Below are 18,998 nucleotides of genomic sequence, written 5' to 3'. Positions count from 1 at the left end.
TAAGATTCATAAAATTCTCTCTTTTTAATGACATTTACTTGTAAATTACTTAGTGAGCCATGTCATTTAGTCCAATGTTCAGAATTCTCATTGCATTTAAGCTGGAATCTAAGAACTCCTGTTGGCTTCCTCATCACATGTGGTCCCTCAGGTCTCACAAATCTCTCAATTAGTCACTATATTTAAGATTTCCTAACTTTTCACAGACTTCTCACAGGCTTTGTTCAACACATGATGCTACTGTTAGGGAAACATCAAAAGGGACACGTCTGTCTGCTGCAGGGCTAGCAGATTGTGTGAAGTACTGGGTGTACTGCTCACAGACCTGCACAGGTCTTCACCAGTGGTGTTATTTTGGATATCTAATGTCATAAATACTATACAAGCTGTGCTGTAAGCAAAAACTGGTTTGCATAATATGCTGAAATGATGTGCCAGAAAGGCAACAATTTAAAATCGGATTGAACAGGAAATGGTACCAGCATGAAACAGAGAAAGTAATAAACCCTTCTATTAGTATTTTGTAAAATAGGTATAAATATGATGTAAAAGTTAGGACAGAAAATGCAGAACTCTTTAAATGTGTAAAAAGCTAAAATCAGAGTTATTAAAAGGTGTTTCCTCTTCCTATCCAGGCTAAGGACTTTAAGAGATACAATAGGCAATTGGGCTATAGTAGGGCAATATAAACCACCAAATTATCTTGCTTGCGGTCTAGGAAGAGAATAGGTTTTTAACATCACAGTGCAAAATTGAGGTATTGTTAGATTAAATGCAAAAATATATATAGTACATAAACAATCATGTTTGTGTACAGGGGAAGCCTTTTGAAGTTTTGCTTTATATACTATTTGAAAATGGCTTCATGGGATCCTCAAGATTCCTGAGCAGTAAAAATAAGCAATAACGGATGTGGCATAATAGGACTATTGTAAAGAATCCTAAAGGTTTCGACACCTGCCCTTTTTTATACCTATATTAAAATTGCTCATAGCAGTCTTCAAACTGCATTTTTCTTTACAAAGCAGAGCTGGTATTATGTCACTTTAACATGAGTCATCTGAGTAAACCTGACTTATTTTAGTCTGTAGAGTGCATGTTGATACAGTAGAGTTTTCGTCTTAGCGTTTCATAGACTTTTTACAAAGGAGCAATTCAAAGCTGAGCACTGCCTGTCTGCTTTAATGGAATGCGTCAGTTAAGGCAATTTCCTGTTGCACGGAGAGAAACCTTAAGTAGATTTACTGAATGTGACAGGAGATGTACGCAAAAAGCAAATTATTTAGTAGTTTGGAACAAGACATTATGTTGCTTTGGAAGATTTGACTGAGTGACATGTTACATAACAGGTAATTCTGTCGGGTATTAAATATGTCAGTTTTGGGCAAATTATAAACACAAAAGCAGTTTTCTTGTGCCTCTTTTACACAGTTGATGATCAGGCATATCAGACAAGACTCTTGACACTGCATTGTCCTGTTCCTGTCCAATTTCCCCTTCTGATGGGAATGGGGAAGCAAGGCGCTGTGATAAAAAATGCATCCTTTAGGTGGTACTTTAATATCTCTATCTCCATTCTTCATGACTTGGCGGCAGTAACAGTCCCTTTTAATGGCAGCCCTGTTTACAGCTTCAGCTGTGACAGCAATAGGTTGCTTTTGAACTAGGCTTTTGTTATTTTTTTTACTCCTTCTGTGAAAGGGCGTTGCATTAACTTAATTCCAGTGCGGTAATTTTGGGGATTTGGTTTTTAAATAAAATGACTAAACGCCATGTGTATGGCTTGGCTAAACAGCAGCTAGTCATTTGGAGAAATTGACAAGTTTTAAACACCAAAGCTGTGGAGGGTTTCCTTCAGGTACTACTAGTCTATTGAAATAGAAAGATGGGGTGGAAGAGGGAAAGTGTCCTTAGCTTGTGGCTGGCCTTAAGGCAGTTATTTGCAGCACAACAGTCCATTTATAAAATCAGAATGAACAAACAAGAAGTAAAAAGATGGTGTGGGGATAAAAGCATCACAGTAACCTCCAGTGAAACAGAGTACGTGTACTGGTGGAACACACAGGATATGAGACATCTTTTGCCACTTCTGTTTGTGTAAATCTAAGCTAGAAAATTAAAGCTCTCATTTGTTCTTGCGTGTCCAAGATTTGCTAAATGTTAACTTTCTGAAGTGAATGGAAAACTTGAGTTTGAGAGAGAATTTGTCAAAAGGTGTTTTTTTTTCTTTTTTTTTTATAGGAAAGATTACTTCAGGGGTAAACACTGTGCTATTTATTCCTGTTTTTTCACTGCAGTGTGACTGCTCAGAGGTAATTTTGCATTCACCTGTTGTAAATCATTTTTGTTTGAGAATTACTTCACTGTGTATGGCATGAATTTATTTAACTGAAAAAGTGACTAGCTTCATCTTCCCCTTCCTTTTGTGCAACTTTGAGCTACCAGCATTGTATTTAGCATAGGTGCGTGAAAGATGCATGCTGTAGCATTGTCCTTGTGCAGCTTTCCTCTTTTCAAGGAAACCTAGTATTTAAATTAAAAACACAGATTTTGTTCGCTATGGACTATTTTTCTATCACTGTATTTTTTAAGTATGCAAACACAAAACAGGGGATGGTGCTAGCCCTTTGAGATCAAAGGCAAAGAAGGCTATGAGTCTCCCAGGCAGTGTTAAGGAGTGTTGCAAGCATGTCAAGAGAGGTGGTCCTTCCCTTCTACTCAGCACTCATGAGCACACACCTGGAATACTGAGTCTTTCTGGGCTTCCCAGTACAAGGCAGATATGAACATACTGGGGAGATTCCAGCAAAGGGCTGCTAAGATCCTGAAGGGACTGGAGCATCTCTCCAGTCTGAGCATGTTGGGGACTGTTCAGCCTGGAGAAGAGAAGGTCTAGGGGATCTCATCAATGTAGATACACACTTGAGGTGAGGGTGCAAAGAAGATGGAACCAACCTTTTTTCCATGGTGCCCAGTGACAGGACTAGAGGCAATGGGCACAAACTGAAATACAGGAGGTCCCCTCTGAACATCAGGAAACACCTTTTTACTGTAAGGGTGATTGAGTGCTGGCACAGGTTGACTAGGGAAATTGTAGAGTTTCCATCCTTGGACATACTCAAAAACTCTTTGGACATGGTCCTAGGCAACATGCTTGAGCAGGGGGGTTGGACAGGAGGACTCCAGAGGTCCCTTCCAATCTGAACCATTATATGATTACAGGAGTGTGTTTTCCTGTCATTTTAATTGAACCACTAAAGGAGGAGAGATTTGTCATCCCTTTCGTGTTTGCCACAAAGCAAATGCAAGCTCGGAGGATGTGGTTCCAGTATGGAAAAGATTCCCAGCTCTTAATCTGAGAGTACCAAAGCAGATGAAATAAAGCCAAGAGTGGGAGATTAGAGAATGTAATCTACAATGTGTGTGATCTGCCCTGTTCCTTTAGAGCAGTGAGGGGCCAGGGGTGGTTGTACTGACACTCCTGCAGGGAGTTATTTTAGAAGGCAAAGGAGCATTTTAGTTAAAAACTTCCTGAAATGTTGAGATGTATGGCACTCCTTGATTATTTTTTGTGTGTGTGTCCTGTTTTTCCTGTGAGATGTGCATTATAAGATAAAGCTGCTGCTTTGGTTAAAACTGGGGAAGGGGAGCATATGAGTTCTTGTTTTTCAGTCTGATCAGCATTAGTTTGACCTCAACTCTCTGGAAAATAATAAGTGAACTGTCTGCACTATTATTTGCTTGGTTTTATGACTATATGAAGAAAAAAGAATTGTCACGCTGGTGGGTTTTTTTCTTCCTTTGCTGTGACATGGAAGTTCAAGAAAGCAAAAAGGACTAAAGAGATTTTTGACATGATTTAGTGCATAAAAGTTTTTTGTCATCTGTGTGTCTGTGTCCCGTGTCTGTGTCTGTCTGTCGTGTCGTGTTCCACTCCCCGCATCCCCCCCAGACGTCTTCTTTGCCTGCTTTTCCACTTAATACATTTCTCTGGCAGTCTAGAAATATTTTGAAACCTGAGCTACAGCAAGTTCTAGTTATTTACTATGTGTAGTCTGAATAAATGCAAACTATATTTAGCATTACTAGAGCACAGTGAACAGCATGCTATGGGAAGGACTTCTTAAGATCACTAGTAGGTCATGCTTCCATGCCTGAAGCAATGTATTTCATCGTTCCTGGTGAGAGTTTGGAACAACTTCGGCTCTATGAATATACTCACTGAATATCTGTTCTGTGTCGGGGTGTCACCTGCATCTAAAAGGTAATTACTAAAACATTTTCTTATTAACAACATGGGAAAAACAAAATGGTCACAAACCCAAACCCTGGTAAAAACTGTAGAAAACAACTTTGGGACTGAGGATCCATTCTGTAAATGGTGACTATTAAAATGGGCCAAAATATGTATAAAGCCTTATGAAACAGAGAAAATATGATTCTACTGTTACTATATTATGGTTGCAGGAAGACTAATGCAGTTATCCTAACATGTAGGGAAAGATAAGGCAAATTTTCTTTTGGCTTTATATAGCAGCCAGTACTGTGAAATGGTAAATTGCTGCTGGTCTGACTATTGCTTGAGAGGTTAATTGAGATATTGCTTAATATAACATAAATATTTCAGAGGTAGGCAGGGGATTCTTAGTGCTCTCTATTGAGCTACAATTCCCAGTAGTGCCTTTTACATTCTTGTGGCTATCTAAATTTGTCAGCTCAAACTCTGCCAGAGACTTCAACTTAACAAAAATCACAGTTTTGTTTCTTTTGACATACGTGTTTATATTAACTATACTATTGCTTCTGTAAATTAGTTTTTTTAACACTAAAATCTTTCAATTAAAAAAAATAATACTTGAGGCATTTTCTTTTTCATAATTTTATCACATATTAATGATTTATGGTAAGTCAAATGGTGAGGAGGAAGAACACTACTGTTGCATGACTAAGGCCTGAATGATGCATAGCGCCCAGCTGTTAATTTTGTAAATGCTTCAAGATTGTTTTAAAGATGTTCATAAACTTGATCTTTTTCAGCTGGCTTCCTCCCCTTTAAAAATAAAAATTCTGCCTTCTCCAAAAAGAATCTACAATAATGAATTTATTGAAATTAATTTCAAGCACCTATCATGGCTTTTATAATTGAAGGCATTCTTACTGTTCAGATTTTTTATGCACACTTAGCTGTATAACTTCAGGAACATCTACTTTCTTCTTCAGAGGTCTCCTTCAAATGTCTGTATCCTAGATGTACCATGGCTTTGCCTGTAATCTATTGAGCATACAGTTCTCCTGTAAATATACAGGTATTGATTAGACAGGTCTTGAAGGATTGAAGACCTGTAGTTTTCTGTACTTCAGAAAAATTCAGCATCACTTTTTCAATGATGAGTTAATGTTTAACACAGTAATATGAATAAACACCTTGAACCAGAAAGGCAAGTATGCTGTCTCCCCTCTTCATTCTAAGAGAGTCCCACTCTCAAGCACTTCTTTGAGTAGGAAGATATATTAACAGCTCTCTACAAGTTTTCTGGGGACAGAGGCAAGGCTGACTCGTCTATATTTTTTCTGGGTCGTTCTCCTTGCTCTTTTTGAAAACTGAAGTGACGTTGGCATCCCATCACGGCCCATGGATTTCTGGGTGTTGAGTTTGCCCAAATGGACTCTAACGACATTGTCCTCGACCAACGGAAAGTCTTCCTTTCTCCAGACTTTCTCTCTTACCCCAGTGTTTGGGGTTCCTGAGGGCCGGCCTTAGCAGTAAAGACTGAAGTGGAGAAGGCATTCAGTAACTCTGCATTCTCCAGAATGGGGAGAATGGTCCGTCACCAAGGCACCCACCTCATTCAGCAGCGGTCCCACGTTTCCCCTGGTCTTCCTTTTTCTACTGATGTACTTGAAGAAGGTCTTCTTCTTGTCCTCAAAATCCCGTGCCAGATGTAATTCTAAGTGGGCCTTAGCCTTCCTCGTTGCATCCTTGCATATTTTGACAATGCTCCTATATTCCTTCCAAGCAGCCAGTCCCTTTTTCTACACTGTGTAAACTTCTTCCTTCCATTTGAGTTTTTTCTAGAAGCTCCTTGCTCATCCACGCATCTCTCCTGCATCCTTTGTCTGATTTTTTTTTTTTTTTTACTCAAATCAAGTTCCTAAGCTTTAGTTTAGAAGAACTTAGTGCCTGAACTACTAACCGTGCAGCACATAAGTGGTTTATTATCAGGCAGAGGGTCAAGACCGAGGAAAGCCTTTATCCAGTCTTGAAAAAAAACCTGTTTTGTTTCTCTGAGTGTGACTGCAGTGCTTCCAGGCGGACCAGCCGCCTGTGTCAGGCGCCTGTTGCTTTTTTTTCCCCACAGAAGTGCTTGTGCGGGATCCTTGAGAAGTGTTTTGGCAGAACCAGGCCACCTGCAGATTCCAGGCTCAAGGATAGTTAAAAAATACTAGTTGTGATTGCTCTGTTGGAGAATTTGGTGTAGTCCAGCCCTATGCCCTTTATTTTAAGGGCTGATTATTTATTCTGAGACTAGAAATTTCCTTAATCTTAAACTTTCGTATGGTTGATGACGTGTTGATGAAATTTGGCTCAGTTTTTTTTTTTTTCTCACTTGGTTCATACTAGCTAGATAGGGAATAGTGAGTGGATTTGTTTCAGTAGTTCCCTAAATGCTTCCTCTGTGCTGCCTAAACTAAAGAAACTTCCAGAAAAGAAGGAGCTTTTTGCTCCTTCCCAGATGGATGCACACCGGCAGAAGGATGTTCAATAGTATTGGTACTTCTGATGTGAGTCCCAAATAGGACCTGATCTTCCATGCTAACTCTTGTTGTTTGCTGGTGGGTTTTTTTTTCAGTTCTCTCCATGAATCCTTTTCTTAATCCAGCTAATTCTTCTTTCTACAGCTCTCAGCATGGTGGCTGTAGAGAGTTCCTGGGGGATTTTTGTTACAACTGGGTAAGCCTATTTGTTGCAGAAAATCTTTAGCCTTGTTTATTTCAAGAGCTGGAGGGAGCTCATGTGGCTTCTGAAACTACCTCAGGTGGAGTGTATTATGGTAATTTGTAACAAACATAGGTAGTTTGGGTATGACTGTATAGGTAAACATAAGCCAAGTAAATACCCTTTCTTTAATTACATTTGTGTTAGATCAGATGTCTTAACTTTGTATCTTAAACATAGTAATATTTCTGATGTTATATAAAAACACAAGATGCTAAAATATTTATCTCAGTTTAAAAAAAACAAACCCAGTTGCTGTCTGTTTGTATGTTTTCACTGAACAGCGATGAGGTAAGACTTGCAGACTTTTCCATGACAGCTTTATTTGAGCACAAGAGTATTAGATGTAACAGAAACCTGTTACAGATATGAGCTCCCAGAGGTGAATCTCTCAAAAGCTTATTTAGGTTGTGTATCTCCATAACTTGCTAAAAGCCTTTATATAAATAAGAAATACTTTCATATGTGAGAAGTCTAAAGGCTGTGTGGTGCTAAAAGCATCTGCTTTGCCTGGCTGTCACTTCCTTAATTTCACAAATAGCCTTGGCCCAGTCACTTGCCTTATTTAAGAGTCCTCTGGCCTTTTACTTAAGTATTGATTTGAACTTATAGCTTTGCCATCTCCTCTTTCAGTATTTCTGAAAGTATTTCACTTATTTCTGAGAACACAGTAAGAAAACCTAAAGTGCACAAGCTCTTCCTTGAAATGGTGAGGGAGGAGAGAGAATAACTTGTTTCATAGTTAATTTAATGTATTTATGAGCTGTCAGTGCATCACAATGGCATACTCTATATGTGATGTAAATTTTTTCAGCTTTCTTGTCCCACAATTCAAAAATACATTGGTTTAAAGTCAGTTCTTAACTGCTTAGGGAGTTTGTTCAAGTGTTTCTGCAGGTGCAGCGTTGGTTTTATGAGTGTTGGAAGTTGGGGCACATTCTATATTTTCGCAGCACCTTTAGCTCTGTATACACAACATGTCACTTTTCAGAAAAGCCTCAAAGCAGTTATGTGGGCTAGTCTATAACAAAGATTTTAACTACTAAGGAGTTATTTACAAATGCGGGAAACTTAGGGATAACTTTTTTTTTTTTTTTACCATATTTCCTTGACTTGTTCCATAACTGTCAGGCAAGACCATTTACTCACAATACTGCAAATATGGTCCGTGCCAGCAATGTCTCAAAAAAACAGCTGGCCTCGTGCCAGCACCATTATCCTGTCATTATTCTGACAATAAAGAAATGCAGATGTGCCCCGGTTCATACTGTCTGAAACGCTGAAGAATTAAGAAGGATCAAAGTACATCTGATAGGATTTTGGCACAACCATATCTCGGGGGAATCTGGAGGGGAGGGTGGGGTTGGTTCAGCTCCCTTTTACATCAGCTTATTGTGTTCTCAACAATGCTGGCTCGTTTCGTGTTGGTAATGGAGCTCGTGGCGAAAATGGACTTTCAGGTACTAAATTCATAATTTTATGAAAATGATGTTTTATAAAATGGGAAGTTTTCCACCAAAACGTTATCTTTTGAAAAGTCTGTTTGCTTGTAGCTCCGCAATGCCCTCGCATAATGGTAAATGGGAAACGGTGAGATGTTGTCATTGATGCTGAGGGCTTAGACATCTTTGCACCACTAACCTTTGTTAGCTGTTTATAGTGTCTGGAAGACATTGGTGCTAGGACTTTTAGGTTTTTCAGGCACTTCTTTCTACCTTCTTTCAAATTGCTGGAGATGGCCTGTTCCACAGTTTAACGTAGTTAAATATTCTTGACTTAAGCTATGAATCCCATGAGAGATTCAGCATCGGAGTAAAAGCTGTTCCTTTGCACCATAAAGCTTATTTTAATATTTTGGATTTCTTGCAGTGAAGGCTGCATGAGTCCATCTGTCTTTGCTGTTGGGGCAGAGCTGTTCTAAATAGCAAGTTAACTTCACTTGGTGTGACTGATTTGCCCTGTTTGCACATTCTTTTGGGCAGTGGAATGTTCTAGAGATGTCAGCAATAATTTTGAGCCTTAGCTGGCCAACAGAGAAAATCTGGAAGACTTGAGAGTGAATGAGAATTGATGTAGACCGATAGCACTTTTCTTTTGCAGGAATAGGGTATGTAAAGTGGATCTGATGTTGCTGACTCTAAATATGGGTTAAATCAGTGTGTTCCCAGGGATGTAGGACTGAGGCCTTTGTGTAACACTTGACACTCATGAGCATCCTGGCTTAGGTGAGGGAAACATTCAGTGCTCCTCAAAAAGTACTCGTCACCTTAGTATCTGTTGGCTTGTTTTGCATCTGGGGAAACATGGGCCTATGGGAGATGCAAATAAGAAAATAGGGAGAAGAAATTGTATTTAAGTTCTCATAGCAGTGCGTCTCAGTTAATACGCCTTGCCAGGCCTTTGATTCCTGAAGGTGGCTCTATAGAGATACCTTTTACAGACCTCTCCATGTACCCCTGATTTACATCTATTGCTTTAATCAATAGTCAGATCTTCCCAAGGTATCTACTTAGCTGAAAGTATTGAATAAATAATAATGGTATTGAAAGAGGACGCTTGGTGTACTAGCAAGGGAAGAAAAACTGCCCCCACAAACATTTTACCCTTTTAATAAGGCAGAAAATGGATTTTGTAGATTGGTTATTCAAAAAGGCTTTTTATTACTGTGATTGTTATTCCATTAGTAATTCGATTGAGAGAAGATCTCTTGAGTTTGCAAAGAAGGAAGAGAATGCGGATTTTAATACTTGTTTTTTTGTGTACAAACAATTTCAGCTCAGAGTGATTTACATAGTGTTTTCTCAGTTTTTAAATGCAGTGGAGAGAACCTCTCCATTATTTACCTCTCACTGCAGGGTGAGGCCTGTTGTATTAATTATCTTACAAAGACTTTCTAGAGCTTTGAATTAGAACTGCAAGATCTCATTTAATTTCTTGTTCCCTATAATTTCCTACTTTCCAGCTGCAGGTATTAATTATTGAGCTCTTCACGGAGCTGGCTGCATGCTTCCTCCATTTAAGGAGAATTTTTTTAGAGCTCATCCACAGGCGACTTTGAGTTCCTTCGGAAGATTCACTTTTTTCAAGATTGACGTTTTGGTAGGAAATCAGGTGACAAAGAAGCATGCCAAAGAAAATAGTATGGGCTGTCTCTCCTGTCTAATCCTGATGGATACCAAAGTATGCAAAACCTGGAGAAAGAGACCATTTCTTGCTGGTTGCTTTGACTACTCCCTTCTTATTATGGCTATTTACCTTTATTTTTTCCCTTCCGTGAGAGGAATTCAACAATATAACCATGCTTAAAAATTGTTTGAGATTTTGGTTATGTCCAAGATGGCTCTGTGCAAAGCAGGCTTGGATGTTGAAGGGTTTGCTAGCTCATGCAAACGCTGCTATACTGCAGGTCCCAAACCCAGCAGTTCTGTTTTATAGCCCTGCTGTTGAGCTCATGTGTCCTGGTAGTGCCTGGGGTACCCAGAAAGGGGTTCATGCAGGCTGGGTTTTCCCTCTTTCCTCCTAACTCATTCTCCTGCCACAGCAGCTTAGGTATTCTGTCTGTGGATGAAGAAGAGTTGGCCTCCTGACAGAAAAACATTCATTTATTGACAAGAGATGCAATCTGTCTGCCATATTATTTATCATTAAGAGAGTGTATTGATTCCTAAAGGTATTTTTATATTGGTATTTTTAATATGGTATTTTTTTTATAAGCACAAATACAAAGAACAATAACTTTACAAGGCCAGAGGTGAATTGGACCCCTCTTCATTATTGTTTGATTCATTCTCTAATCTTGTTATGGTTTCAGTTAAGAGGTGATTCGATCAAGTATTGTTTCAACTATGCTTTAAAATTCAAGCCATCGTAGTGGTGAGGAAGGAAGAGATAAAATAAGCACTCAATTCATAGAAGTTGTTTGACATGTCTGTGGTGAGAGCTGGGGCTGCAGGAGGCAGGATGGCTTTTGTAGCAACTGAAGCAGTATTCTGGCTGTCTTTGTCAGTTCATTTGCATTGGGAGATAAATGTTTGGAAGTATGCTTTACATACTCAGCAAAAAACCTAAATGTAAAATAGCAATCTTAAAAGTCTTGGAGAAAAAGAGGATTACCTCATAGAGAGTTTCTCAATGCTTGTGACCTATTTTTTTATCATTATTTTTAACCATGCCAAATGCTCAAATCTGGTTTTATTCTATAATGAGCAGTTTAAGAAGAAGTAGTGGGTGATCATTCAGAAAACTGGGAGGTCTTGAGGCACTTGAAGTCAGCAGTGCCTGTGTTTTGAAATAGAGACACAAAATGAAGAATGAGGCATTCCCCACTGCAAACGAAAGGCATGTTACTGGACTGAAAAGAAAAGGCTCATCTTCCCCTTTCCAAAGCTTCTGCTAGTGGGAAATAGTCAGGATTTTTGTCTTTTCCAACAAATCACACCTCAGAAATGATGAGAGTCTCTAACTTCAGTGTCAAAGTGGCTAGTACGTTAGGGAGAATATTGCTACATCATCTTTTATTGATTGTTGTGATGGGCATGGCTAACATCATATGATTTTTAGCATTATTGAACTTTAAATTATTTGAAACTGGTGTTTATGACTAACTAGGGAAATCTTGCTACCCTTCAGCGATTAAAATTTTTGAAGTTACAGTAAGTGATTAAAAGCACTTCTCACTTGTGACACACCCTGGTTTTTAAACGCTGATGTAAAGAGTTAAAAACCCAACACTTTTATGAACAAAATAATTCTAGCTTTCAGAGTTCTAATTTCAAGGCAGAAGGTCCAGTCTTGTCCAGTTGAACTTTAAAAAGCTGTCCTACTTTTTCTGTTTTCAGTGGGTGGCAGGCCCATATACAGTAGAAGATAAATCAGGTCACCTATATCTCAGCAGCATGCTTCACATGTCCTCTTGTAGTTCCTAGTTTGTAAATAAAACTGAAATACTATTACCAAGTATCTAATGGCTTTGCCCCCAATCAAGACATTTGTAAAACGGGATCCCCAAAGTATAAAGGTCATTCTTATTTAAAAAGTTATTCAAGCCTTCATTATCAAGGAGGAAGAAAATTCTGTTTAAAAGTTTTATCTATACAGATGGCTAAATTTTTATATGTCCAGACGTTTATCTCTCTATGTATGTATACAGATGCCTAAATACATATTTAATAAGTGTATGTGTATAGTAATTTTTTATGAATTTAAACATTAATTTATTATCTACTTGAGAACTTCCTGCCTTTAAAACTTTTATTTACCTTGACAGTGTAAAAAGTAACCTTAAAATTTTAAAAGATGAGGTTCTAGAAGTTATCACAGGCACCCTGCTTTTTTAGTTTTACTTTTTCCGCTCTGTTCAGTTAAATTCACTACCCAGAGCTGCTTTTGCTGTTCCTTCTCCTCCCCTGATACTCTTACCTACACCGTTGCAATCTCACAATAGCTTTCTGTATTTCAGACTTAAGACTATGAAATGTATTTTTAAATCTGCAGAAAAGAATGCATTCTTAAACTGTAAGTTTACTGGAACTTTTCTCAGCATATCTGTTAGCAATCGAGTAAGACTGGAAACGAGTGATTTAGCACCTTTGCAGCGTGATCCATTCCCATCTTCTGTCCCCCAAGTGCAACCCTCCCCCCCAGAAGTTAGAAGCTGTGCTTCCATTTTATTAACTTCATTCCTCAGAAAATGCTTTGAAATCAGCTTCACTAAATTTGATTTGAATCACTTGCATGTCAGCGTGGATTTCTCTCTCTACTTTCTGTTGAAAGCTAATGATTGGAATATGAAATGGATCTGGTAAGTAATGGGGTAGCTAAACATCTAACCAAGACTGCTTAATGAAATTATGTGTTTAATGTTATTTTTCAGTGTGATTAATGTTTCTGTAAGCTATTATTTTGGCAGAGGTTTTTGCCTTTGCTGAAAAATCTTGATGAAGACAAATGTTATGGAAACCTGGTCTAACCAATCATTAGTTTGCTTGTAGTTAATGATGTGGCATAATCTGTTTTTCAATACCTTTCTGTGCTGCTTTGCAGATGTTTAAGCTCTGTCTTCTGGAGTCTGCAATAAGTAGCCAGCAGGATGTGTACCATTTTTATTTTAATAATCAACAGAGGTGCAATCTCTTTTATTAAGTACTTTCTAAAGCTGATTCCCATTCAGACAGCTATGTGCCAGGGACTTGAATTATCTGATTTATATATTCCTGTCTCTTGTTCAGCAATTTAAGCATGGCCTTGCTGGGTTAGATCAGAAATTACTCAGAAATCCCTCAAGTACTGTACTCAGTCTCCTTTCAGACATGGTGGATGCCATTGGGACTGCTCTGCTTGATTCTCCTTAAAATTCCTTTTCTTTGTGTTGCCCATCACTGTCCTTGACCTTTTTCATTTGTGTCCATTTTGTTTCCCTTCTCTTTTATCTTTTTCTCACTAAGGGAGAGTCTTAGGATGGATGGAGAGGAATATCAGCGTGTCTCTAAGGGAAGGACTAGTAGGAAGAGTGGTCATTAAAGAGAGGAGAAAAAAAAAAAAAAAGCTTTAAGCTTCCATTGAAGAAGGAGGGAGGTCCTACTTCATCAGCATCACTGCCAGATCAGCTCTGCCCACCTCCAGGCCTGCCAAACTTGTCCATTTTTCAGGTAGTCTGTATGGAGTATGCACTGTGTGTGCCCTTTTTCTCTGGCTCTAATGCAACATGTAGCTCTTTCCAGTTGACATGAGATCTTTCTTGATATCTCTAGACTTTTACCAGGCCCTGGAGGCTCCTCAGCACACAGGTGCTCCACAACAACCAGGCCACCTCATTGAGCCCTTGCTGTACGATCTCCGGTGTCCTGTGTGCCTGTTGGATGGTCCTGCTGCTTGTTCCCAAGTCTGCAGACCTCAACTCCGTCAACAGGGATTCAGGAGGTGTTTTCCATTCTTCCATCACTGCTCCTGTGTTAGAGGGAAGCATATATTGAGTCTCCTGGGCTGCAGGACTTCCCCTCACTCTTTCAGTAATGCTTGCAGTGGTCCTCACTGTTCCTTTTCCCTTTTCTTAATTCCTTTCCCCTGTTTCTTAATCTCCATCCATCCTCCGCCCAACAGTTCCTACTCCTGGCCCAGGACAACCTATGCATCCACGATGCTGGAAGGAGGAAGCTTGTCCAGAGAACACTTAGAGGAGCAGAGCTGAAGCATGTCCTGTGAGAGCTGCTGCTTCTTTGAGTGGTGTTATGGGAATACATTCTTCTGGTGTAGTTGAAACATTTCCATTTTGATGTTTCTTGGACACCTGTCACTTCTGGGTTTTGCTGGAAATAGCACATAAACAGGCTTCCTTGTAAAACAGGCTATGCACATCTGTGTGACAGAAAAATGAGGTCACAATATGTTTTATTTTGCTTATATGTAATCTTAAGGACCACAACAGCACACCATGTGTCATCAGTTCAGGTTTTTCACTACTAGCTGGACTGAAATCTTGAGAACTTGAACTTGACAAAGTATTGAGATTTTGAAGTTGGAACAAGGCTTGTTTTGAAAAACTTTGAGCACATATCAGGTGTCTTCTTGCTTCCTGGAAAAGAAAATTTTACAAAGCACGTATAATGTCAAGACTTGCTGGTACTTTGCAGCAAGGCTGGCTTAAATTTTAAATATATACTTTCAGCAGAATATTTAAGAATCATTAAAGATGAAAAGAAGAGTAATTTGCCTTTAATATTGGCTGGATTTGGAAGAGGTTAGAATTTTCCCTTTTTGGCACGTTTGTTGGATTAACAAACCTTACGTGCTTTGGGTAGGCTACTTACAGCTTTACATGAGCTAGCAGTTGAAATCTGTGTCTTGCTCTGCGTATAGAAATGCAGATGTGTTTCTCTTTTCAATATTAATATCTCTGCTTCCTCAGTGTGTTGGCTTTGGACGAGTGATACTCTGTCACCATCAGCAAGGACTAAATGCAAAGTAGCTTCTGACTGACTATGGCATTCTCAAAACACAGCGTGTTCTTTCGAATAGTTTTGTGTAAATTGATGCTGTAAATTGTATATGTGATCAAGCTGCATTTTTTGGAATAGTGAGCGAAATGATGAGCAGAGGATGCACCTCCGTACATCCCCAGATGCAGTTCTGACTCTGTCATGGCCTGAGATCTCCGTGTAAAAGCAGGCGATGTTGTTGGGAGGAGTGGGGTTATATTCCATTCTCTGTTGGAGAAATTCACCCTGCTTTCAGCCAGAATGGGTTGCATCACTGTCTAGCTTTAGCTGAATTGCAGATTTGCATCAATAAAACATTAATGACTTACAGCACAGTCTAAATTAAATATTTAAACTTCTCCATTGTGCCCCAACCTTATTGTTGTAAGAAGAACTCCAGTGTTTAAAGTTTGTCATTCGTATTGGGTGGGACCTCTCAGAAAATGCTCGATTTCTATGTTAATTGCCTTATAGGTTAATCGCCTTAATAGGTTTCTGAATTAAAAGCCTTACTGTATTAGCTATTTGCTCATTTTGTAACGTGCACCAGAGCCAAGTTAACCACAGTTTTGCTAAAACTAAATAAACCTTCACAATTTCAGCTGTACAGTATTTGACATTCCTACTTTTGAAATGGTGAGACATCCCTGCTAGAGTACTTACCTGCAACTGAGTATGAAAGGCTTTATTCTGGAGGAGAGAATACTGTATTTAGGGATAGAAGGGAGAAGGGATTTAAATTTCCTTTCATACTCATTGAAGGAAGAATGGATAACAGCAAAATATTTTTTGTCCTAATAATTTCTCTTGATTTAATCTTCTGCCAGTAACAAGAGAGTTTGTATGTGCTTTTGGGAGCACAAATTAGATCATTTGTTTATTTAGGATAAATGGCAGGTTTGATGGGCTTTATAAATCAACCAACTAGCTGAACACGCTTTTACAGGTATGTTTCACTTTTGTTCCTCACTAAAAGATTACATAGTGACATGGGCAAGTATTCTATTTAATATTCCTTGTAACTTTCAAGGTAAGAGAGCTTATGTTTGTAGTGTTACTAGTTAGTCCTAGTATCCACTTTTTGTTCCATAACCAAAGGAGAGAGATGGTTTGAAAAAGCATGTGATGTTTATTCACTGTAGTCTTCACTCTATGGACAACATAAAAATGGGATTATTTAAAGAAGAATGTAGCTCAGTAAGATCTGAGAATAATCTCAGAGATCTAGATTTTTAGATCTATCACTGATAACCTATTGAATTCAGTATTTAATGTATTTTGTTTCTGACAGAAAGCACTTGGGAGCTTGTAGGAAGAAGCTCAATCTTAACCCAAATTAATTTTCTAAAAGTAAAAAGTAAGAATACTTTAGGTTTTAAGAATATAGAAGCAGCATTTGGATGCAAAATATGTTTGACATTTTGTAATCAGGTCCATTTAGGAAAGATCTAGGTTCAGTAACTTTAAAAACTGTGGTGTCAGGTTACTAAACTACTGACTTTTTTCTGACTTTTGCTTTCATTTCCATAGTTACGTATATTTATTGTTGCGGTTCCATATGGGGCAGCTGTAAACTGCAGTGTATAACATCTGGTTATGCAAGCCCTTGTTGATGGAGGGGAAGGGATGGAAGTAAATTTAATGTACTAAAACTGCTGCCTTAAAAACCTTGCATGCAGAGTTCAAGTGTAGCATGAGTTTTCCTTCATTTTTTTTTCTAATTTAAAACATTTTATGAAATAACATGTGCTTCTTATTGGATAGTTCTCTTAATGTTTCATTCTTTCTTCAACCTGCACGACTGCCTAAAAATCAAGAAACAGAATGCTTGTCATCTCCTCATCCACTTTTAAGACTTCAGTTCTTCCAGAGAGTAGAAAGGGCTTGGAAAATACCAGGCTGGTGAGCCTCTAAACATGTGATGCTGGGAACTGTAAATTAAACCTATCAGTGGAAAGCAAAGCCCTTTGGACTATATGAATATCAAAGTATTATTGTGGAATCGTGAAATAATCGTGTAGATAGAGAAAAGCAGTCAGGTTTCACCTTGACTAGCTCCTAGGGAAACACATTTGCGCTCTAGGCAGTGATTAGTACATCTTATGGAAGCACAGTGGCCCTTGCTCCATCTCAAAACCAGTAATAATTTGATCTTTCTGAGTAAAAGTTATTGCAGATTTCAGAAAGTGGTAACAGGCAGTGTGTAAGTTATGTTCAGATGTCTCTGTCTCTCCAACTGCGTGACTATTAGGAACCTTTAATTTGAAACAGGTTACCTCTTACTTAAGTGAAAGCTGCATTTAATATATTCATTAAAAGTATATAAATTTTGATATTTTTTAATACTCAGAATATTATTTTCCATGGTAAGTAAGAGTGTTGTTTTTTTTTATTTTGTTCTGTTGCAAGACTCTTTTGGAAGCTCTTTATCAGCTTAAGGGTAACATAATAGAAGTCCTCATAAAAGATAAAAAGAATAGATAAAAATCAAACCCGCTTGTGTTGTAAAGCTAACAAGCTGTTGCAAATGATGAAGTGCTGCATCATTGGATATTTAGATGAATACAGGTGAGTATTTTGAGTGTTACATCTAAGTGACTAGGTTGGACTTAAAACGATGTATGCTTGCCCATGTGGAAGAGTAAAGAGAAAAAGAAGGGGAATGGCAGGGGGATCTCAAGATTTAAGACTTCAGGAAGTGTCTTTTCTGTCTCCCCTTTTTTGTTTGAATTATAGTGAGGTTGGAGTCCATAAAGCAAAAATATATGGTAGTTTTTGAGCATTCTTAGGGATTACATCTTAATGTATCACCAACACAGCTGTTACATTGCAATACTATGTCATGATTACATTTTACAGAAGGAGGAAAAAAGAATTAGATGAAGTGATCCTTTAAGCTCCCAAGGGTTTAACATACTGTTCTAACATGCATTATAGCTTTTAAAAATTAAAAAGAATAGCTGTTTAATATTTACTTTATGGTTTTAATGAGTTAGGGGAATGTGAGGACCTGGAATAAAACATTCACGATTTACAGAGCATTAAATGTAGAATGTTCTGAAGTTAATCAGGAGTTACAGCAGCCTGTATGGCACTTCTAGCTTGAGAAAGATTTCTCAGCCCTTCTGGAATGCTTGCAACAAATTGGACAAAAAAAATCCATGTTATTTTTTTATTATATAGCTCTCATTTTCATGATACAGTGCCACGTAGTTGTATTAAAGGAGACTCTAGCAGGGCTAGAAAAGGAAATGATGGCAGAGATGAGTATTTGTGGGAGCTTTGCTTTAGAGAAGGTAAAATAGCGCTTGCTAGGTCACCAACTGTGGAGAGAAGCTTTAATGATCTGGCATCACCCAAACTAGGATGGAGGTACAGAGAAAGGGGAGAAAGTGTAGGGGTGGAAAGGGGGAGGTTTCTTGGTGCTGCTAGAGGTGTGGAGTTTGGGGAACCTTTGATTCTGAGGTGCTCATAAATCTACTGGTTTTAAGTGATTTGAGTTACTCCAATGAACTTCAAACCTATGTTCCTGAAATCAGACTCATGCTTGCTGCGTTCTCAGTTGGACTTGCTGAATTAGTCAAGAGTAATTTCCTGATGGCTGTGGGTCAAATCTTTGCTTAGAAACTAGCAAATTGTAAATGATGTGGAGTCTTCATGCCTGACGCGTGAGAGCTGCAGGAAGATACTGTGGTATAGCTGTGTTGGTAACCAGGTCAGTACTGAAGCGTGTAGTGCTTTCAGGTTGTATCGATCGCCAGAGTTTAGTTACGGTACAGGTAAAGTATGTCAAGCGTAGACCTTAACAGGAGGAAAAAGCAAAATCAAAAGACTGCACAATGAATCAAAAGTACCTTCTAGAAAAATAAGCTATCATCAAAGTGGACCCACCCATATTAAAAAAACAAAACTACACATTCTGCTGCGCAAACTCAAGTTCTAGTGTTTTGAGGCTAACTCAATTTCCCTAGTGGTTTTCCTCATTCTGGAGGCCGGATAATGTTGTATTGTGGCAGTGGTCCTACTAA

The 18,998-nt window shown here is 38.5% G+C and overlaps 1 protein-coding gene across 2 annotated transcripts in view; it reads left to right on the top strand.

Moving 5' to 3' along the window:
* Nucleotides 1-8,427: 8,427 nt before the first annotated feature.
* The window catches only part of KIAA1549 (KIAA1549 ortholog), a 110,865-nt gene continuing 100,294 nt past the window's right edge, over nt 8,428-18,998 (top strand). For both annotated transcript variants that reach the window (XM_014937411.1, XM_014937410.1), the window contains exon 1: nt 8,428-8,457. The gene's annotated coding sequence lies outside the window, so the exon portion shown is untranslated. The remainder of the gene's footprint in view (nt 8,458-18,998) is intronic.

This window comes from Calidris pugnax, unplaced genomic scaffold, assembly GCF_001431845.1.
Source record: "Calidris pugnax isolate Ruff unplaced genomic scaffold, ASM143184v1 scaffold1, whole genome shotgun sequence".
In the NCBI taxonomy this organism is placed as follows: Eukaryota; Metazoa; Chordata; class Aves; order Charadriiformes; family Scolopacidae; genus Calidris; species Calidris pugnax.
This window is presented reverse-complemented; position numbering and strand designations above follow the sequence as displayed.